At 34.4% G+C, this 21,323-nt stretch overlaps 1 long non-coding RNA gene across 1 annotated transcript; it reads right to left on the bottom strand.

Annotated features, from left to right (window-relative positions):
* Positions 1-690: 690 nt before the first annotated feature.
* On the bottom strand, positions 691-1,864 carry LOC133824185 (uncharacterized). Its single transcript, XR_009888491.1, has 2 exons — positions 1,665-1,864; positions 691-954 (listed from the first exon to the last, which is right to left on the bottom strand). It is a non-coding gene; the product is annotated as an uncharacterized LOC133824185 (long non-coding RNA).
* Positions 1,865-21,323: the final 19,459 nt, after the last annotated feature.

A 21,323-nucleotide genomic window follows, 5' to 3' on the forward strand; every position in this document is an offset into this window, starting at 1 on the left:
ACCAATCCGCTGCACTACCCTCTAACTTAGATACAGCAAAAGTCACTTGATACTCTTCAGGTGTTCCCATGGTGTTGAAATTTTTCTTAATCTGTCTCAACCACCTTTCAGCCATCATAGGGTCTTGCCCACCCTTAAACTCAAGCATTTGAATCCGGTGGAAAATCTGGAAGTGATGACTCTGCCGAGTAGCTGGATCCATCTGCTGGGCAGGAAGGCCTCTTAAAGCCTCAAGAATGGCATTCATCGGAAATGCAGCTGGCTGAGGGGGAAGTTCAGCCTCAGGGACTTCAGCTGCAGGCCTCCTCCTCGTTGCCCTTCCTCTCGGAGCCATCAACTTAGGTCTGAGAGTTTAAAGCTAAACAGTTAGTGAGGAATGGATGCTTTCTACATACATATGCATTTATATATTAAAATACTTTACAAAAAAAATATTTAATCTATTTGGTGACACACTCCGAGGTATTTAAACCCGGTGCTCTGATACCATTTTTCTGTCACAACCCGAGCCCTAGGCTGTGGCAGAGTTGTAATATCCATAACTTGGGTGGTCAAAGGTCAAACTTTGACCCTTTGTGGAAAATAGTCTTTATAAATGATCCTTTAATTTATTTTAAATATTACTATAATTATAAGTCAGGACAACGAAATAACTCCTATAATTATATATTAAAATATCATGGATAAAAGTAGGATCATTTATCTTAATACATAGAACAATAATATCCCCACAGTTATGTAGTCACCAAATAGTTAAATTTAATTAGTCATAAAACACCATAATAATACTTAGCATCCACCATTCCTCATGTCTAACTATTACATAGCTAACTTAGATATACAGACCGATAGGTTCCAAATTAAATACAAAATGCTCAAAAGATAGGACTAGGGAGCTAAACACATTAGCTTCAGCGATAATTCACCTTATCCACGTTTTGCGTCACTAGGATCCTGGAATGGGAGAGATATAGGGGGTGAGCTTATAAAGCCCAGTAGGAAAGCAACTAAGAACATAGGACTCAAAAGTTCAATAAAAACCCCTACATGGTTAGCTTTTTAAAACAAAACATACATCATCATGTATAAACCAAAATAGAGAGAAACCATAAGTAATCATAAGAGCATAGCTACCAGTGCACATCACCCAGTCCACTAGACCCCTAGTTCCCGTTACCCACCATAGAAAATCCGACATCCTAAACCGGGTAGCCGAACCTGATAACCACCACAATGGGGAGGCTCAGAACACTTCCTGTATACAGATGCTAGGTCTTTACACCTACAGGTGAGTGGACACCTGATCTACCTATGATGACACAGAGACTAGGTCGTGAAACAACAACATGCACAAATCATGATCACTATGGCTCTCATCGATATAACCAAATGCAGGTAAACACGAGAAGAAATAAACATATTCCCTTTTTATTTTAGAAAATTGGGCAGCATAACAGCTGCATTTGTATAAAACCCAAAAATCATAACCTGCATAATTAAGTGAGCAAAATAATATATTTGGCACTCCGTGCCCTCAGAACAGAACAGAAAATATGCAGATTAAGTTTTCCATTTTTCAAACACTTTATAAATATCAAAATTGGAATATGTTAATGCAATTCAATAAGAGTACAACAAGTCCAATAGTCAAGTTGAGTCCCTACCTCTTAAGAATGTTCAGTCCGAGCCCCAAGGGACACTCCCAAGCTTAACGATTATCCTAGAGCGAATTAAATTGGATCTATATATCACGATTTTCCTACGAGTATCAAATGAGCAAATGATTATCATTATTGGATTCCTTATTCAAAATCGTGTCCAACGACATATAATATGACCATATTTAAAAATTCAAGTTCCGAAACCTCACCCAAGCGGTGCACACTAGCAGTTGATAGCGGTACCGGGAACGTAGATGAATATATGCATAGCATATATCAAAACGATCCTCTGGAGTAGTACATCACAGAAGTACAACCCCTTTGCTCAACTGACCTCTGGTGTCGCCGGAAAATGCCTCCGAAGGGGCGGAGATACCCAAAATTTCGCCGGAGAAAAACGGTGAGTTGACTGAAATGACTTAGTGGGCGACGTTCCTCCCTTCACACTGGTTCCAACGGTGCCACCCACTCACCAAACGGAGGTCTGGGTTCGCTGGAAAGTGCGGTCAAAGTTTTGACAACGAAACTTTGACTGCTCCGTTCGGGTGCGTCTTAAGTCCGATGGCCTTAAGGTTTTGGGGATGAGGTTGTCGCCGGCCACTGGTGCTCCAACTCCGGCGCGTGGCGGCAAAATGGAACTTCGGCCAAGGCTTCGTGATACCCCGACGTGGGTTGTTGCAGAGAGAAAAAGAAGAAAAAAACAGAAGAAGAAGAAGAAGAAGAAGAAGGAGATGTGCTCGGGAAGGAAAAAGAAAGAAAAACAAAAGAAAAGAAAGAGAAGAAAAAGGGAAAGGCTGCCAAATAATAAAGTAAGTGGGTCCCACCTCTTAAAATAAATATTATTATTATTTTTTTTTTGAGTCTTTACACTATTAGTGTTACATTTTAATTAAGTGTGACAAATGAGGTAATTATGTGAGCTATGGTGGAATGCACTAAGGTGCATGATAGATAGTAATGCACCCTAGTGATTTAGTGTGTGCTAGTGCATGGTAGCATGGTGCACATGTGTAGATTTTTCTACACATTTTATACTTCCTTATTTTAGATTTTAATTGGGTTAATTTATTTATAAAAAAAAAAGAAAAAAGAAAAGGGAAGGAGAGTGTTGGGCGTGTGACCTAGTGGGAAAGGAAGGATTTCCTTAAAATGATAAAAATAAAAAATTGAAGACCATAATTATTTTGGGGATAGGCATGATCATTTTGTTCCTTTATATCTTTTTAAAATAAAGAGAAATTAAGAGAAAATAAATGGGAAATGGAAACTTACCTTATTGTGTTAGGGGAGACTTTATGGGAGGATTTTTTATAAAAGGGTTATGAAAGGAGAGAAGAGCCATTGCTCTTGTGTGTGGCTGCCGTGACCTAGAGAGAGAGGGAGAGAGAGTGGCGTGTAGAGAGAGAGAGAGAGTGAGAGAGGAAGAAAGAAAGAAAGGAAGAAGGAAGGAGAAGGTGAGGAGGAACCCCTCCTAGAGTATGTCTTCTTGTTTTTTCTTTTGCATAATCTCTTTATTTGATAATATGATATTGATTTGTGTTATTTTCTTGTGTGTGTTTGGGTTCTTCCTTCTCCTCATGGTGGCTTTCCCATAAAAACCCTAGGCTTGAAACAAGGGTGTGGAGTTTGGGTATTGATCTTTTGTGTTCTTGATTTTACAATCAAGAGAGGTAATGGCCTTTTCTTAGCCCTTATATTGTTTTTGGTGGGTTGTATATGAGGTTTTGTTAATGGTGCTAATGGTTGATTTTGGTAGGATTGATGTATAGGATTTGGATTTTGTGAGAGTATGATTTGTGTTTAAGGCTTGTGATGTTGATGTTGCTATGCATAAAAAAATTGTAATAATCTATGAATACTTGTATGGTGATTTCGGCCTAGGTACACCCAAGGGGTGTTCTTGATATGTTGTGTGATTTACAATATATTAGATCCATGTTTTAGGACCTATGTTATATGGGTAAGAGAATAAGTGGCAATCTTGATATCTTGATCATGAAATTTTGTTAGATGCATGTTATATTTTGAATGATTAAATTATAAGATGCATGAAATAATGATAGAAACATGTTAGGTTAATATAAGGCATATGTGAATATGGTGCTTATAAATTACTATATGTTATTTTATTGATAGTGTTTTGTTGGTTTTCATGGAATTGCAACAAATGGTTTTTAAAAGGATTCATGTGAATATGTTAGTGATATTAGAATCATGCATATTATAAGAGTATAATGAGATTTTAAGCATGTATGATTTTATGTAATTTTTGAGACAAAAGTTGAGTTTTATAAAGAAATAAGCTTGCTGTTTTTTTTTTTTGTAAATAATTGGGTAAAAGTTGATAAAAAGATGAGTTGCATGCATAAATAATGTTCTTGATGAATATGTTAATTTTTATGAAATTAAAAGAGGATTTTAAGTCTCATGTTATGATATTTTACTCAATTAATTTCCTACAGAATTTTTATTGAATTTTGAGAAAATATGGGTTTATAAAATTGAATATGGTGATTTTTAATGATAATAATAGTTGCTGGAATTTTGTAATAAAATATGAAGTAAGTTTCACTAAAAATGAATTTGAGTAATTTTTGGAATAAATTATTTTTCCTAAGTTATGGTAATATTGAAAAATGATATTTTAATGGTATAAATGCATATTTTGTTAAATAATGATTTTTCTTTATTTTGATTGAGAAAAATATTTAGACTCTATTTATTTGTGATTTTTGAATAAAATAAATGGTGGCTGAAAGTTTGTTTTAAAAAGGTTAACAAATTGTTATTAAATTGTCACATATGGATTTTTGCTACTTAAAAACTAAGTCTTAAATAAATTAAATCAAAATGTATTTTTCCACACTTAAAATATATTTTTCACATCATTTATGTAACACAATGACAAAATATATTTTTCTAAAGAAACATATTAAAATAGGTATTTTAATTAAATCCAAGCTTGTTGGGTAATTCTTGATAAATTAATATTTATTTAATGAAAATGTCACATATTTTATTTTGAGATAAAATAAAATAAATTTATAAAATAAAATAAAGTTTTTGAGAAATTTAATCAACTTAGAAATTTTAAGAAAATAAAGCATGTAATATGTCTATTGATTTTAAAATAATAAAAGAAATGTAGAATTATCGTTTTTGAAAAACGTCTTTATTACGCAATGTTCCCACGTATGCATGTTACATGCAAATCAACTTTTACGTCCAAAATCATGATTATTATTCAACTATGTGATTTTTATAAAACAATCATGTTAGTAAAATGGGTAGAACGAGCATTATTCTTTTTGGCGATAATTGCATGTTTAGTGTAACTGTTATCATGAGTGCATGGCCCATGCACACATGAGTTGTATGGAAGGGCAAAATAGTAATTTTATGAACCTAAGAAACGTTATTTTGATTATGATATAGGCTCGTTGAAAGATTGTGAAATTCTTAGCTTGGACCTGAGGTAAGGAAGTTAGATAGATTTTATGATTTTATGCTATGAATGGTAAGACTGTTATATGAATGAACTGTTATGAAATTTTGAATGCCTTAATGTGATGATCTGTTGAATGTGATATGTGTATGGATGTTAGATACATCAAACAGAATGCGATGTTAGATACATCAAACAGATTTCGATGTCAGATACATCGAACGAGTTACTAAGGACATTGAGACGTGACTCCTAGGGCGGACGCGCCGAGGTTATTCAAGGACCAGTGATCTCCTGTTTACCTCATAGGGTGACATGGACAACTAGCGTTCCATGCTCATCATGTATGCTGTATGTTTGTGATATGATGATATGTCACATTTGTGTTATGATATGATCATATGTCACATTTATGTTATGATATGATGATATGTCACATTTATGTTATGATATGATGAAACGTTACGTTTATGTTATGATATGATGATATGTCACATTTATGTTATGATATGATGAAACGTACATTTATGTTATGATGTGATGAAATGTTACAATTATGTTATGATATACCATGATGTTTTAGATGAACGTTAGTGTTTGGTTGTTTGTTGTTTTCTTACTTTCTTATTTGCTTGTACTTCCTTACTGGGCTTTTAGCTCACCTCCCTTACTTTTCTTCCAGGTAGCAAATAGGTTTTCTCTATGGCACGCGTGGTGACGTGAGGAGTTCTTTCATCATGGGGTGTATGGCGTGGGGAAATCCTATGGACGATAAAACGATCAACGAAGAACGCCATTTAAATTATGTTTTGTTTTAAGGGACTTTTCCTAAATTATCAGTGGAACTCTGTTATTTAACTTAATTGGTTTTTCTTTGAACTTTGCATAAAAACCTATGTTTTATTTTAAACTTATGGCGCCAACTTGCATGATTTTAAATAAGTCCCCCTGAGACTTTAATAATGGATGATATTCTTTTATAAACTATGTTATGCGAATCTTTTGTAAGTATTAGTCTAGGGCGTTCTTTACAAAAAGAAAGTTGCAGCATATACGGTGACATAGGCCGTGTAGCTTCCCACACTGCCAGCTTTTTATTTACTATTTTTTAAGAAATTTCGTTTCAAACACTTTAAGTCATACTAAAAGTGTTTTAAATTGGCGATACTTGTCTATTTTAAAAACTATGATAGAAATATTTTATATATGTAATGTTTTTTTTAATGTGTTTTGGGATTGGTTCTTATTTTATTTTGATTCTCTATTTTATACATATTCGTTCCAATTTTTAAATTGTTCTTATTTTAGATTTTTTATATGAAAATTAAAACTATAAACTTAGAAGACGAAAAAGAAAAGAAAACACCATTAGCTTAAAAACTCCCAAAGAAAGAACAAAAAAGTTATAGTAGTTAGGCTAGAAATTTCCAAAGAAATACAAACGGTATATGTGCGTTTTCCATGTTACATAAAATATTTCACATTGATTTCAATGTAAAACACTCATTGCCTTGGCTTTTTTTAGCTGGAGCAGCCACTAAAGGAACCCTCTTCCCAAACAAGTTCTTTTATATATAAAAATAAAAATAAAAAGAGGTACAGTTACAAACTAGCTTCAACTATATTTTATCATTGACTAGTATCACTACAACAAAATAGATATTTAATGGTTATATGGGGGAGACATTGTAGACATTTAATGTCTCCCATAGGGGAGACGTTATTGCAGGAGCCATCTAAAGTGACCCTATGACGTCTCCCAGGGGGAGACGTTGGATGTCTACAAAGTCTCCCCATGGGAGACGTCATAGGTTTTTGTATTTTTTTTTTTAAAAAATAAATAATTATTTTCAGTATATTAATTAATAGAATTAAATATATTAATTTTTTTTGAAATAGAATTAAATATATTAATTAAAAAATCTAAATTATATACAAATTTAAATTTTGAATTTTCATTAATAAAACCGAAATGTGTATATCTAATATGTTTTTGCTAGCTAAATATACAAAATTGTAATATTTGTTGTTAAACATACAAAATTAACAAATATTACACTAGCTAGATAAACATATAGTAAGAAAGAAAAAGTAAAAGTAAAAAAAAAAACCTAATATGTGGGACGATAACTTTGAATTATCAGTAGCATATCACTACAACAAAATAGGCATTTAATGGCTATATGGGGGAGACATTGTAGACATTTAATGTCTCCCCCTAGGGGAGACGTTGTTGGAGGAGCCATCTAAAGTGGCCATATGACGTCTCCCATGAGGAGACTTTGTAGACTTCCAACGTCTCCCCCTGGGAGACGTCATAGGGTGTACGTGTACAACCTATGACGTCTCCCAGGGGGAGACGTTGGAAGTCTACAAAGTCTCCCCATGGGAGACGTCATAGGTACCTACAACGTCTCCCATGGGGAGACTTTGTAGACTTCCAACGTCTCCCCCTGGGAGACGTCATTGGTTTTTGTAATTTTTTTAAAAAAATAATTAAATATTTATTTTCAGTATATTAATTAATAGAATTAAATATATATATATTTTTTTGAAATAGAATTAAATATATTAATTAAAAAATCTAAATTATATGCAAATTTAAATTGTGAATTTTCATTAATAAAACCGAAATGTGTATATAATATGTTTTTGCTAGCTAAATATACAAAATTGTAATATTTGTTGTTAAACATACAAAATTAACAAATATTACTCTAGCTAGCTAGACATATGGTAAGAAATAAAATGTAAATAAAAAAACTAATATGTGGGACGATGACCTTGAATTATCAGTAGCATATGGTTTGCCCAGTGTTGTCGCAGTTCATTAATATGTGCTGATGTATATGGCGTAGTGTTTAGCTACAAAAAAAATACAAAGTAAAATATATTAGTTAATTATTATTTAATTATATATACTTTAATAATAAATAAATTGTTAACTATGTCTATGAAAAATTAAACTAAAAGAAAATACTAAATAAGCATACGAAAAATTGGGCAGCATTTCTCCTATATTAGTAACTTAACCATCTGTCAATCTAATCAAATCCAATCGAATAAGCACAACACAATACAAATATAATAATAAAATAATAAAATACATAATTCTAGACAAAATCGAGCAGCATTTCCCCTATAATAGTGATCTAACCATCTGTGAACAACAAGTCAAAAAATTCAAATAACACATAATAAGTTTCTTCCTTATAGCTCCGCAGCACACAAACAAATTTTCCAGAACCTACTTCACTAAAACACACAATTCTCAACCTTCTGTTATCACCGAAACACACAATTTTAATCTCATAATCTACTTCACTATGGATGAATATTTAAGATATTTAAACCCCTCTAACAAAAGTTTAATAATACTAAAACAAAAAAGAAGATAATGTATGTACCACTTGCAATTAATAGTCCTTGTTAACAAATTTACTTCACTTTGCAAAGAGCGCACTTTGCTATTAAATTCACAACCTACAAAACTAAATTAATTAATAAATAAAATATTAATAAACAAATTTCATTAAATAATTAGATTAACAATAATTTATTATTGAAATTTTAGAAACTTAAAAACCTCAAATGTGTGCTTGAAATCGAAAATTTGAAGCAAAAATCTTAGTTAAAACCACAACTTAAAATTTTTAATTAATTAATTAATAAAAGATTACTAAATCAATAAAATAACATAACTATATATAAATAACCTACTTAAATTTTAATAAAGATTACAAATATATATAATTTTCTAATTAAATAATAATATAAATTAAAAAAATTATAAACATTATAAACTTGAATTACTATTTTGTATGTAAAATTTAAATTAAATTATTTTTTTTATTTTAGACAATTATTAAATACATTTTAGCAAAACATATTTACATATATATACTTAGCAAACATTAAAAATTAATTAAAAAATGTATAATTTTCGGATTAAATAGTAATAAAAAATTAAAAATAGTAAATAATGTGGTATCATCTTAAAATTAAACAATATAGTATCTCAAATATACATAAAAATTATTTTTCATACTTTAAACTAATATTTCTAATAAAACCCACAAATTATATTAAAAAAATGCACAAAAATAATTTTTTATACCATTCTAACTATAATACATTGTTTAATCTTGAAATCCTACCTCAAATATGCTTTAAATCCACTTTGTTGAGCCAAAAATCACCCAAAACCGCAACTCATAAACCCTAAAATCCCAATATCAATTCCTTAATAACTAGAGACAATAAGCATGAAAATTATCCTAACTATTATACAACACTTATAAATAATAAAAACTTACCTCAAATGAGACTTTATAGCCTAAAATCGGCCAAAATCGTCAAAAAATTGCCCTGAAATCGCCCAGAAAATCGCCCTTTTCTGCCTCTGGTTCGTGCGCTCGGGGAAGAAGAAAGAAAGGCTGAATATATATATTAGACCAAACATTTAACGTCTCCCCTGGGAAGACGTGCCAGACATCTAACGTCTCCCCTGGGGAGACGTCCCATGTGGCACGTCTCCCCAGGGGAGACGTTAGATGTCTGGCACGTCTTCCCAGGGGAGACGTCAGATGCTTTTACAAGTCTGATATTTTATAAATAAATAATTTTATATTCATATTTTTCAATTAACGTCTCCCACCACTTTTAATGACTTACCTTGGTAGTCATCAACAATAACTTTTAATGACTTACACCATTAGACTTTAAATATCTCTGAATACTTTTAATGACTTACACCATTGGTGTAAGTCATTATAGAGAGTCATTAAAAGTGAAAATTGTTGTAGTGTATGGTTCGCCCAGTGTTGTCGCATTTCATTAATCTGTGCTTATGTATATGGCGTAGTGTTTAGCTACAAAAAATACAAAGTAAAATATATTAGTTAATCATTATTTGATTTTATATACTTTAATAATAAATAAATTGTTAAATTTGTATAAATTTATATACATACCTCTTTCTTCAAGTAACGTCCAGGTCGTGAATGTTCAATGTAATCCTTGAACATTCTCATCACATAATATCCACATGCCACATTGTCTGGTTGGTGCGGACACTAATATTTAAATAAAATATCAAGCAATTAATATAAAAAATATCAGTAAAATTCAAGTATAATTAAAGTCGTAGTTACTTACTTTCAGTTGCACAATTTCTATATTATTTGGAATCTCGGGAGGTTTTGGTAGACTGGTCAGAAAAAGGTTGAAAGCATTGACTATTAATGCCACAATTTCTTCACGGTTTTCCAGTTCTGAGTTCACCGGATCACAACAACAAACGTAATATGCATATGGGGCCAATATAATCAACATACAATGATCACTGCACAAGAAAAACAATACTTGGTATAAGTCTCCAACGCAAATGTTATAAGGACTAAGTATCTGGCAGTAACAAATTTTTGAACTTACCCATGGTTCTAGGGGACAATCATAAGTTGCTCACTTGATCTTAATTGACGACAGCACTTGAACAGACCTTGAACACGCTCTTCAAATGAACTTCCTTTAGTGGCTACAACATTAGGATTGACAAATAAAAACTTATTTTAGCGCCCTTGTTCTACCAAAAAATTGTATAACAACCTATTAAAAAAAAGAGTAGTAGTCAAAAATATAATTTAGGAAATTTGTTGTTAAAATAAATCAAATAAGAAAGGTTAAGTAAAAAACTTGTGAGATACCTCATGTAGCAAACGACAACTCCTTGTCCAATCTTTTCCATTCGAATAAATTGAAGTATGTCCTCTTTGCATATGTAAAGACTTGAAATATCCTGACCGAATACATATTTTCGGAGTTAATCCTTCACGTATACCCATTGCTGCCAAGTCTTGTCTAGCCTTAATTCCGTCCTTAGTTTTCCCAGGAATATTCAACAAAGTTCCAATCAAACTATCACATACATTTTTCTCTATGTGCATAACATCTAAATTATGGCGTACAGTAAGAATTGCCAATATTCAAGCTCGAAAAAAATAGATTTCTTTTTATAACAACTTTTGGGCTAGCTCTTCCACAACCTTAGCCTTCCCACGACCCTTCCGCTTTGCAGGTGTACGAACTTTAGGCTTACCTAACTTAAACATGATTTTAGACATCTTCTCAAGTACTTCACTCCCATTTAAAGGTTGAGGAGCCTCCTCAAACTCTTGTTTGCTGTTGAATGCCTTTTTCCAAGTTCGATATTTATGCGTACTAATCAAGAACTTCCTATGACCCATATAACATACTTTTCGGGAGTGTTTTAAGTATTCAGAACATGTTTTTTCTTCACAAACGGGACAAGCCTTATATCCTTTCACACTAAACCTGGATAAATTTCCATAAGCAGGAAAGTCATTGATAGTCCACAACAATACAGCTGTAAGATTAAATTCTTCTTGCCTATACGCATCATAAACCTTAACCCCTTCATCCCACAAAGTTTTCAAATCATCGATAAGAGGCGACAAATATACGTTGATGTCATTACCAGGTTGTTTAGGTCCCGATATCAACAATGTCAACAAGGTAAATTTTCTCTTCATGCACAACCATGGGGGTAGATTGTAAATGACAAGTGTTGACTGCGTTTTTAGCCAACGACGTGAGAACGTCAAATACGACAAGCCTTCAAGAGAATGTAAAACGACACAGACAATTTATGAACAAAAAGTAAATAACACACAAGAGATTTTTATAGTGGTTCAGCCCCGATTGTCGGTAATAGCCTAATCCACTTTGAGTTGTGATTTATAGACCTATACTCAAGATCAGATGGACTGAGCCAACTGAGTTTCTTCAGTACAGATTGTGAAAATACAAGAGTTCTCTCAAATATCAGCACTTTATCTCTCTAGAATACTCAGACCCAATTTTCTCTCTCTAGAATACACAGTCCCAATTTTCTCTCTCTAGAAAGAAGCAGCAGAAGAACCCCTTCTCTAATCCCATAAGCCCTCTATTTATAGGCCTGGGATACTCAACTGATATCCCCTTATGATAGGGATATTTTATTATTCATCTTATATTTATATTACAATAAATGTTTAAAATACAACTGATTCCTCAATTTGAGTGAGAAATGAGAGATTCCCGGGTGCCTAGACCAATTCTTGCTAGAGTCGTTCTGGGGACTTTGACGTAGTCTCACATGCATGCTGATCACTCCTTCAAGCTTTCCTTGGACCAAAGGTGGTATATGCATGCTTGGCTCTCCTCGGACCAAGGTGGTCCGAGCCAACTCCCTTGGCACCTCACCTCGAATAGGTCCGAGGCAATTCTCTTGTTTCTCACCTAGAACAACTTTGAGGCAACCTCCTCCATGACATGTCCGATCGGACATGATGGCTTTCTCCTCGGACCAAGGTAGTCCGAGGCATCCTCCTTGACATCTTACCTTGGACAAGTTCAAGGCATTCTCCTTTAGCATCTCCCAAGCATGGACATTGAGTAGGCTCTCCTTGTCAAAAACTAAGTCTCCACTCTTGACTTGCATGTGACTCCTCCTCCTTAGCTACCTACCTTGGACACGTTCGAGCCAACACTTAGGAAACCTTGGGAGGCTTACCTCAAACACACCCTTGGGGTCTCCTAGGACCACATCCTCCTTGGGGTCTCCTAGGACCACTTTCTCCTTGGGGTCTCCTAAGAACACTTTCTTGAGTTCTCCTCGACCTCATCCTTGGGTTCTCCTAGGATCACTCTCTTGGGGTCTCCTACGACCACATCCTCCTTGGGGTCTCCTAGGACCACTCCCCTTAGCTCTCCTAGAATGCATTCTCCTTAGCCTCCTAGGATGCATTCTCCAATTTTTGGGTATAACAACAAGCATAACAGACCAACAACTATACTTACTACTAAGAGAAGTGTGTGGATTAATCCTGTCAGTCGAAAGACCTAGACGAATATTACGAGATTCATTTCCAAAACAAGGCCACTTCAAATCAACCCTCTTCCAAGCTAGGGTGTCAGCTGGATGCCTTAATTTACCATCATTTATTCTCTCATTAGCATGCCACAATAAATTTTTAGCATGTTCAGCATTTCTAAACAACCAGATGAAACGAGGAATAGGAGGAAGGTACCACAAGACCTTGGCGGGTACTCCTTCCTTGACATCCTCACCATTTCTTTTCTTTTGCCATCGTGACTCACCACAAGTAGGATACATTTTTGCATCTGCAAAGTCATTCTGATATAACATGCAATCATTAGGACATGCATGAATTTTTTTCATATTGCATGCCCAATGAGCATAATGTTTTCTTTGCTACATAAAATGAAGTTGGCATTTCGTTACACTCCGGCAACAAATCATTCAAAAGACAAAGTAGATCAGTCATCCCTTTATCACTCCAACCGTGTTTAGCTTTCAAATTGTACAACCTAAGGAGTGCAGATAACTTTGTAAATTTTTTACAACCGGAGTAAATCGGTTTCTCAGCATCACTAAGTAGTATCTCAAACTTATCTGGGTCTACTCCGGATCCATAATGTGCGTCATTAATCATATCATCTAATGCATCACAATTCTCCTCTACTATATTCCTCCTTACTTCATTGGGTCTACTTGGTGGAGTTGGCGCGACATGCATTCTCTCCCCATGCATATACCAAACCGTGTAACTTTTGTCGATTCCATTGAAAAATAAGTGTTGTTTGATCTTACCAAGTTCCATTTTCCTTACATTTCCACACTTAATACATGGGCAACGAGTAAATTTTAGGTCTTTCACATTCTTTGAACAAAATCTTAAGAATAAATCGACCCCATTTTTATATTCCATGGATAACCTATTCGCTGACATCCATTTTCTATCCATATCTTCTCCTATGTCTATGAAAAATTAAACAATAAAAACTACATAAGCATATGGCCGAGCGTATGAAAAATTGGGCAGCATTTCTTCTATATTAGTAACCTAGCCATCAGTCAATCTTATCAAATCCAATCAAATAAGCACAACACAATTCAAATATAATAATATTTTACATAATTCTAGACAAAATCGGACAGCATTTCCCCTATAATATTGATCTAACCATCTGTTAACAACAAGTCAAACAATTCAAACAGCACACAATAAGTTTCTTCCTTATAGCTCCACAGCACACAATTTTTTTTTCCAGAACCTACTTCACTAAAACACACAGTTCTCAACCTTCTGTTATCACCGCAACACACAATTTTAATCTCAAAACCTACTTCACTATGGATGAATATTTAAGATATTCAAACACCTCTAACAAAAATTTAATAATACTAAAACGAGAGATAAGATAATGTACGTACCTCTTGCAATTAATAGTCCTAGCTAGAAAATTTACTTCACTTTGCAATGCACTTTGCTATTAAATTCACAACCAACAAAATTGAATTAATTAATAAATAAGAAATTACTAAATAAATAGATAAAACATAATATATATAATCAACCTACTTCAATGTTAATAAAATAATTAAAATATAAATACAAATACAAATATATAATTTTTGAATAATATAAATAAAAAAAATCATAAACATATATACTTGAATTACTTATTTCTATACATGCAATTTAGTATGTAAATTAAAATTAAATTATTTTCCTTATTTTAGACACATATATATACTTAATCAACCTAAAAATTTAATTAAAAAAAATCTACAATTTTTTAATTAAATAGTAAAAAAAAAAAAAAAATAGTAAATAACATGGTATAACTATTAAATCCCAATTGTGTATCTCAAATCTTCATTAAAATCATTTTTCAAACTTTAAAAAAATATTTATAATAAACTCACAAATCATAAAAAAAAATGCACAAAAATAATTATTTCTATCATTCTAACTATAATGCATTATTTTAATAATGAAATCATATCTCAAATCTTCTTCAAATCAAGCAAATATTACCCAAAACCGCAACCCACAATACCCTAAAATCTCAATATTAACCCATTATAATTAAAGAAAATAAATAAAAATATATTATCATAACTATTATACATTAATTAAAATGAACAAACATACCTAAAATTAGTTTTTGGAGGAGAAAATCGGCCAAAATCGGTATCAATTTCGCCCAAAATCACCCACAATACCCAAAACCGCAACCCACAAAATACCCTAAAATCCCAATATTAACTTATTATAGTTAAATAAAATAAATAATAGTACATTATCCTAACTATTAAACATGAATTAAACTTAAAAACTTACCTCAAATCAATTTTCGGAGGAGGAAAACGGAAGAAATATCGCCCAAAATCGCCAAGGAAATGCCCAGAAATCGCCTCTGGTTTCGTCTGGTTCGTGAATGGCTCGGGGAAGGAGATATATAGGGGAGGCTTCCAACGTCTTCCCTGGGAAGACGTGTACACATCCCACGTCTCCCCTGGGAAGACGTCCGATGTGTACACGTCTTCCCAGGGGAGACGTTGGATGTGTACACGTCTACCCAAGGGAGACGTTAGAGGGCTCCCATTGTCAGATTTAATTATTTTTTTTTCGACTTTTTAATTTATAACAAATAACGTTTCCCACCACTTTTAATGACTTACCTTGGTAGTCATCAACAAGAACTTTTAATGACTTACACCATTAGACTTTAAATATCCCTGAATACTTTTAATGACTTACACCATTGGTGTAAGTCATTATAGAGAGTCATTAAAAGTGAAAATTGTTGTAGTGTATTTCAAGCATAGCAAGGGGCAATTCCATTGAGCATATTCATCGCAGATAAATAAAGCAATAGAGAAGGAATTGAATACCAAACTCTTAGTTAAGATTTGTTATCTAAAATGACACATAGAGTTCAACCACCAAAGGACTGAAAGGCTTTCTTCACTACACCAAAATATCTATTTTGTGTCAGTCAAACGAGTCAGTCAACACAGTTGACTGACATCGTTGACTGAGAATCAGCATTTGTTGCAGTTGAGCACTGCCACAATTGTAAGGGCATTTGCGTCAATGATAACAGTGACGCTGTTAATTGACGAAGTTTGCGTCAGTGGACAACTGACGTCGTTAATGCACCGTTAGCGTCAGATGCCCACTGATGCAAACAGTGCACTCAGTATTAAATCTTAACCATCCTCCCCAAGCCTCTCATTCTACCAAATTCGAAAACTTATGTTTTCTCACAACTAGCGACGCCTTCGACTTTTTAGACCCATTTTGGTGAGTTTTTATTTTATTTTTTATTTTAATTTTAAGGTTAAATTGATGAATATAATATGTTTATGAACCTTATACATAGTTTTTTTTTTTTTAATTTTTTGAATAGATTTTTTATTCTGAAGATTATTGTTTGAAAAACCAAAACCCAAAAACCCTCCACTTGATTTTTTTCTCTAACTGGGTTCGCAGGGGTCATGTAGGTGGCTGGGGTCGCGAGGGTCGTGGGGGGTGGTTGGGGTCGCAGGGGTTGAGAGGTGGCTGGCTGGGGACTGGGTACAGGGTGGCTGGGGTCGCATAAGATGGATGGGGGCTGGGTACACGTGGTAGGGGTTCATAGCATTTTTTTTAATATAGTATGTGTGTCAATGCCCAACTGATGCAAAGTTTGCGACAGTTGGGTACTGTCACAAATGCCACGTTTGTGACAGTGGAGCACTGACGCAAATGTCAGGTTGGTTTGCGTCATGGGATTCTGCGTCAGTTTCAAAACTGACGCAAAAAATCAATTGTGGCAGTTAGGAACTGTCACAAATGACATTTTTTTGTAGTAGTGCTTCTAAAATTGACTTGAGTAGCGCACACTTTCCCACTAGAATCTCTAATCATAGCACCTGAAACACAAGCCCCATCCTCCTTATGATCAACAACGTCCATATTGATGATCAAATTACCATTAGAAAGAAAACATATTTTGAGAGAGAGACACAATTGGAAAATCTCAGCTCAATTGAGTACTGAGGTATTGATTTGTATATATATATATCATTTACAAAAAATCTGCTATACAATTTGAGCTAATTAGCTCTCACCACATATACATTTTTTCTAACAGAATTCCTAGCACTATTTCTCACACACTGATTGTGTGATAATCAGGGACCACAACAAGAATATTGTTGAGTATGCTGATTGTACTGATGACCAATCATTAGGTAGAATTCTTGCTGATATGGTTGATTGTATCATGTCTTTACATCACCCCTTAAACGAAGGGGTGATAGCTGCACACCAAGTTTGGATACCATAGATTGAAACCTTGCATAAGTCAGTTCCTTTGTAAGACACTCAGCCACTTGATCAGTTGATGGTATGTATCTTACTTCAAGCTCCTTCTTCAAAACTTTATACCTAACAAAATGAACATCTATCTCAATGTGTTTTGTCCTTGCTTGATAAATAGGGTTTGAGGCAAGCGCACTTGCACTTACGTTGTCGCACCACGTAATAGACTTGGATTGTAAAGGAAATTTCCATTCCTTGAGTAAGGATTATCCATGTAATTTCGACTGCAACATGAGCAAGTGCTCTATATTGAGATTCTGTACTCAACCTAGACACCATCGATTGCATCTTTGATGACCAAGCAACAAGAGTATCACCAAAATAGACACAGTACCCTACTATACTATTGACTTTCTATCATCTGGACAACAAGCCGAGTCTGCATCCGAGTACCCAGTTATGCTCAATCTATCACTAACGCCAATGTGAAGACCATGTCCAATTGTTCCTTTAAGATACCTCAAAACTCATTTGGCTCCACTCCAATGAACTGTGGTAGGTGCCTGAAGGAATTGACTTAACTTATTTATAGGAAAAGCTATATCTGGTCTGGTATGGCACAAGTACTGCAAGGCACCGATTATACTTCTATACATGGTTGGATTAGCTAACTTCCCTCCATCTGTTAGCGACATTGGTCTCCCTGCAACCATGGGAGTGGGACATGGCTTCAAGTTTACCATCTTGTATTTCACTAAGAGCTCTTCAACATACTTAGATTGCGTTAGATAAAGTCCTGTTTCATCGCGAAAAACCTCAATGCCAAGGAAAAAATGCAGTGGACCAAGATCCTTTAGAATAAAACTCTTGTTCACAGCAGCAACAAACTGAGTTAGCTTCACCGAATTATTTCTTGTAACAATAATATCATCTAAATAGATGAGGACTAGAATCACAACCTTGTTTTTATTGAAGAAGAACAAGGAATTATCAGCTTTGGAGTTGATAAAATCACACTGTAGTAGTGTGTGTTTTAAGCTTGTCAAACTACGCTAGTGGTGCTTGTTTCAGACCATACAAGGACTTGTGAAGTTTGCACACATAATCGGGTTTCTCTTTGTCTTCAAAACCCAGAGGTTGTGCCATAAAAACATCTTCTTCCAAATTCCCATTAAAGAAGGCATTATTTATATCCAAATGTTGTATAGGCTAGTTTGATGATACAACTATGGTGAGAATGATTCAAATAGTAGAAGCCTTGGCTACAGAACTGAAAGTTTCACTAAAATCGATGCCTGGGCGTTGATGAAAGCCCTTGGCTACCAGTCGAGCTTTGAATAGCTTAAAAGAGCCATCAAAGTTTCTTTTTGTCTTGAAAACCCACTTATTGCCCACAAGGTTATACTGAGGTGAAGCTGGAACAAGAGACCAAATCTTGTTGTTTTGAAGAGCCCGAATCTCATCTTCCATTGCACATTTCCACCCCTCAATGGCCAGTGCATCATCAACAGTAGTAGGCTCTTCACTATATGGATCCCATTTAGACAACCCCATATACACTTTAGGCTTGTAAATTCCATCTTTGGCACGGGTAACCATGGGATGAGAAGGCCGAATAAGAGTTGGAGCTGGTGGGGATGAGATGATACTAGGAGAGGATCGTGAGGAGGCACTAGACGGGCTGGAAATCACAGCATGGTCAACACAGTCAGATACCAAAGTAGGAGAATCATAAGAATGTACCTCATGACTACTTTGTGAAGACAAGGAGGGAGAGGTTGATACTACTTCAGGGACAACTAGTGTGGGAGAAGAAGGCTCAGATGCAAGAGGGTGCACGGGCTGATGAGCTGGAGCAGAGTGAAAAAAGGGAACCAAGCCGTGGGTGAAGAGGATGCACATTTTTCAGGTTGGTGAGTGTTTAAGAATCCATGCTGAAATTGAAATTCAGACTCATTGAACATGAATTCCTAGACATATATGTTAGGAAAATATGTATTGCTCAATGGAAATATGGAAAAACCAAAATACAACTCTATGCAAACATACAATGGACAAGATAATTGATTAAATAAATATTACAACTCAATTGCTCAAAATACAAGTAAATAGAAAGATGTAGAAGAAGAAGATTACAAACTCAATACTATAATAATACAAGTAAATAAGAAGAACAAAAGAATGAAAACACAAACAAACTCTCACACAACCAAAGTGTAGAGTAGTGGGGATCACCAACTTGAACAAGGTTCAAGACTTTTGTCCAAAAGCTTATTTCCCCTTATTCTCTAAGCACTAAGGGATCTCTCTAGGAAATAGCTCTCTGGAATTATCAAGCCTTTTGGTGTATTTTCCAGCCAATGCTTTGTGGATGGAAAATGGTGTGTCTTACAAGTGAGCATTAGGCTCCTATTTATAGAGTTTTGAGACACCCTTTGAATTTCAAATTCCACCAACCCCATGGCTGTTACCAATGATTAATTGGATGTTTTATGGAATTAAAATAGAGATTTGGGAGTTACTTGGTTGTTGGAAACGTTCAAAATTGGATAAAAACTGAATTTGTATGAAGCTGTCAGCCATTAGGGTCCCAGCGCTTGTTTCAAGCGCTGTGGCCCTTGGTTATTTTCAGCAACCAATTCTTTAGTTTTTTTCCAAAACGTTCCAATTTATTCCCACTTGATTTTGTAACTTCCATACACAATATGGGAGTTAAAATCACATCTCTATCAGCCATTTCTCATATGGCTTTATGAAATCCAATCTCAAATGTGTAACATATAATATACACATTATTGGGTAATATTTGGGAGTTACAAATTTGTAACTGATTTTGTAACTCCAAAATATGTCACATTTAGGCACACACATGTGTCCAATTTTGTGACTCTCAATAATATGTTACAAGGTGTGACAAATGACATTTGTGTGACAAATCACATTTTGTCACATTATTTAATCTAATATTATATTATATGAAATAATATAACAATATATATATATATATATGAACGACCCGTAGATCTGAGACATTTGAACCCCTTGAAGGAGTCACTGTAGCCGAGGCTGACAAATTTCAAGGAGTGAAAACCATATTTGTGGTCTTGGTAGGGCCGTATGCATGGGAAACAAGCTGCACCAAAATCTCTCAATGGCTTGTAATCGGGTTTTCTTTTGAATAAAGTTTCAAAAGGAGATTTATGATGTAAAATGGGGGTTGGAAGGTGAATTATGAGGAACACAACAGTTTGAAAGGCATCTACCCAATACTTAAGTAGCATGGATGCTAGGGCTAATATCGTCAACCCCATTTCGACAATATGTCGATGTTTGTGTTCAGCTCTACCATTTTGAGCCGACGTGTGAGGGCAAGAATGTTGAAACAAAATGCCATGTTCTTGCAACAATCTTTGCAAAAGCAACATATTTTCCTCCCCAATCAGAACTAAGAACCTTGATCTTCCTATCAAATTGAGTTTCAGCTAAGGTTTTGAAGTGAATAAAAGCCTTTAATGCTTCAGATTTGGCCTTAAGAGGATATATTCAGGTGTAGCGACTATAGTCATCTAGAAAATGCACATAGAATAGATAGTTTGTGTTAGAACTGATCGGGGCAGGATCTCATAGATCGGTGTGAACAAGATCTAAAACACGTGTTAGCCTTATGTGCTGAAACAATAAAGGGAAGAGCATGGGATTTCATATATTGATAGGCATCAAAAAATAAACTCTTTTCATTCATTGAAATTTTTACATTGGAGGAAGCCAAAATTTTCTTCAAGACTCTAGAAGAGGGATGACCTAGACGCTTATGTTATACATTAAGTTTGGAAATTAATGACTCATTAGTCACAGACTGATTTACAGAAGATGAAGACAAAACAGAAACACCAATGAAGTGAGTTGACGAAGGCTGGTTGATGGTGGTAGATGACGAGTGAGTGGCTGACTTGGTGTGAAGTTGGTACAAACTGTCCCTAAAAGTCCCTTGGAGCAGCACCATCCCTGTAATTTTGTCTTTCACAAAACAACATTCAT

The sequence above is a fragment of the Humulus lupulus genome, chromosome 3 (genome assembly GCF_963169125.1).
Source record: "Humulus lupulus chromosome 3, drHumLupu1.1, whole genome shotgun sequence".
Taxonomy (NCBI): domain Eukaryota; kingdom Viridiplantae; phylum Streptophyta; class Magnoliopsida; order Rosales; family Cannabaceae; genus Humulus; species Humulus lupulus.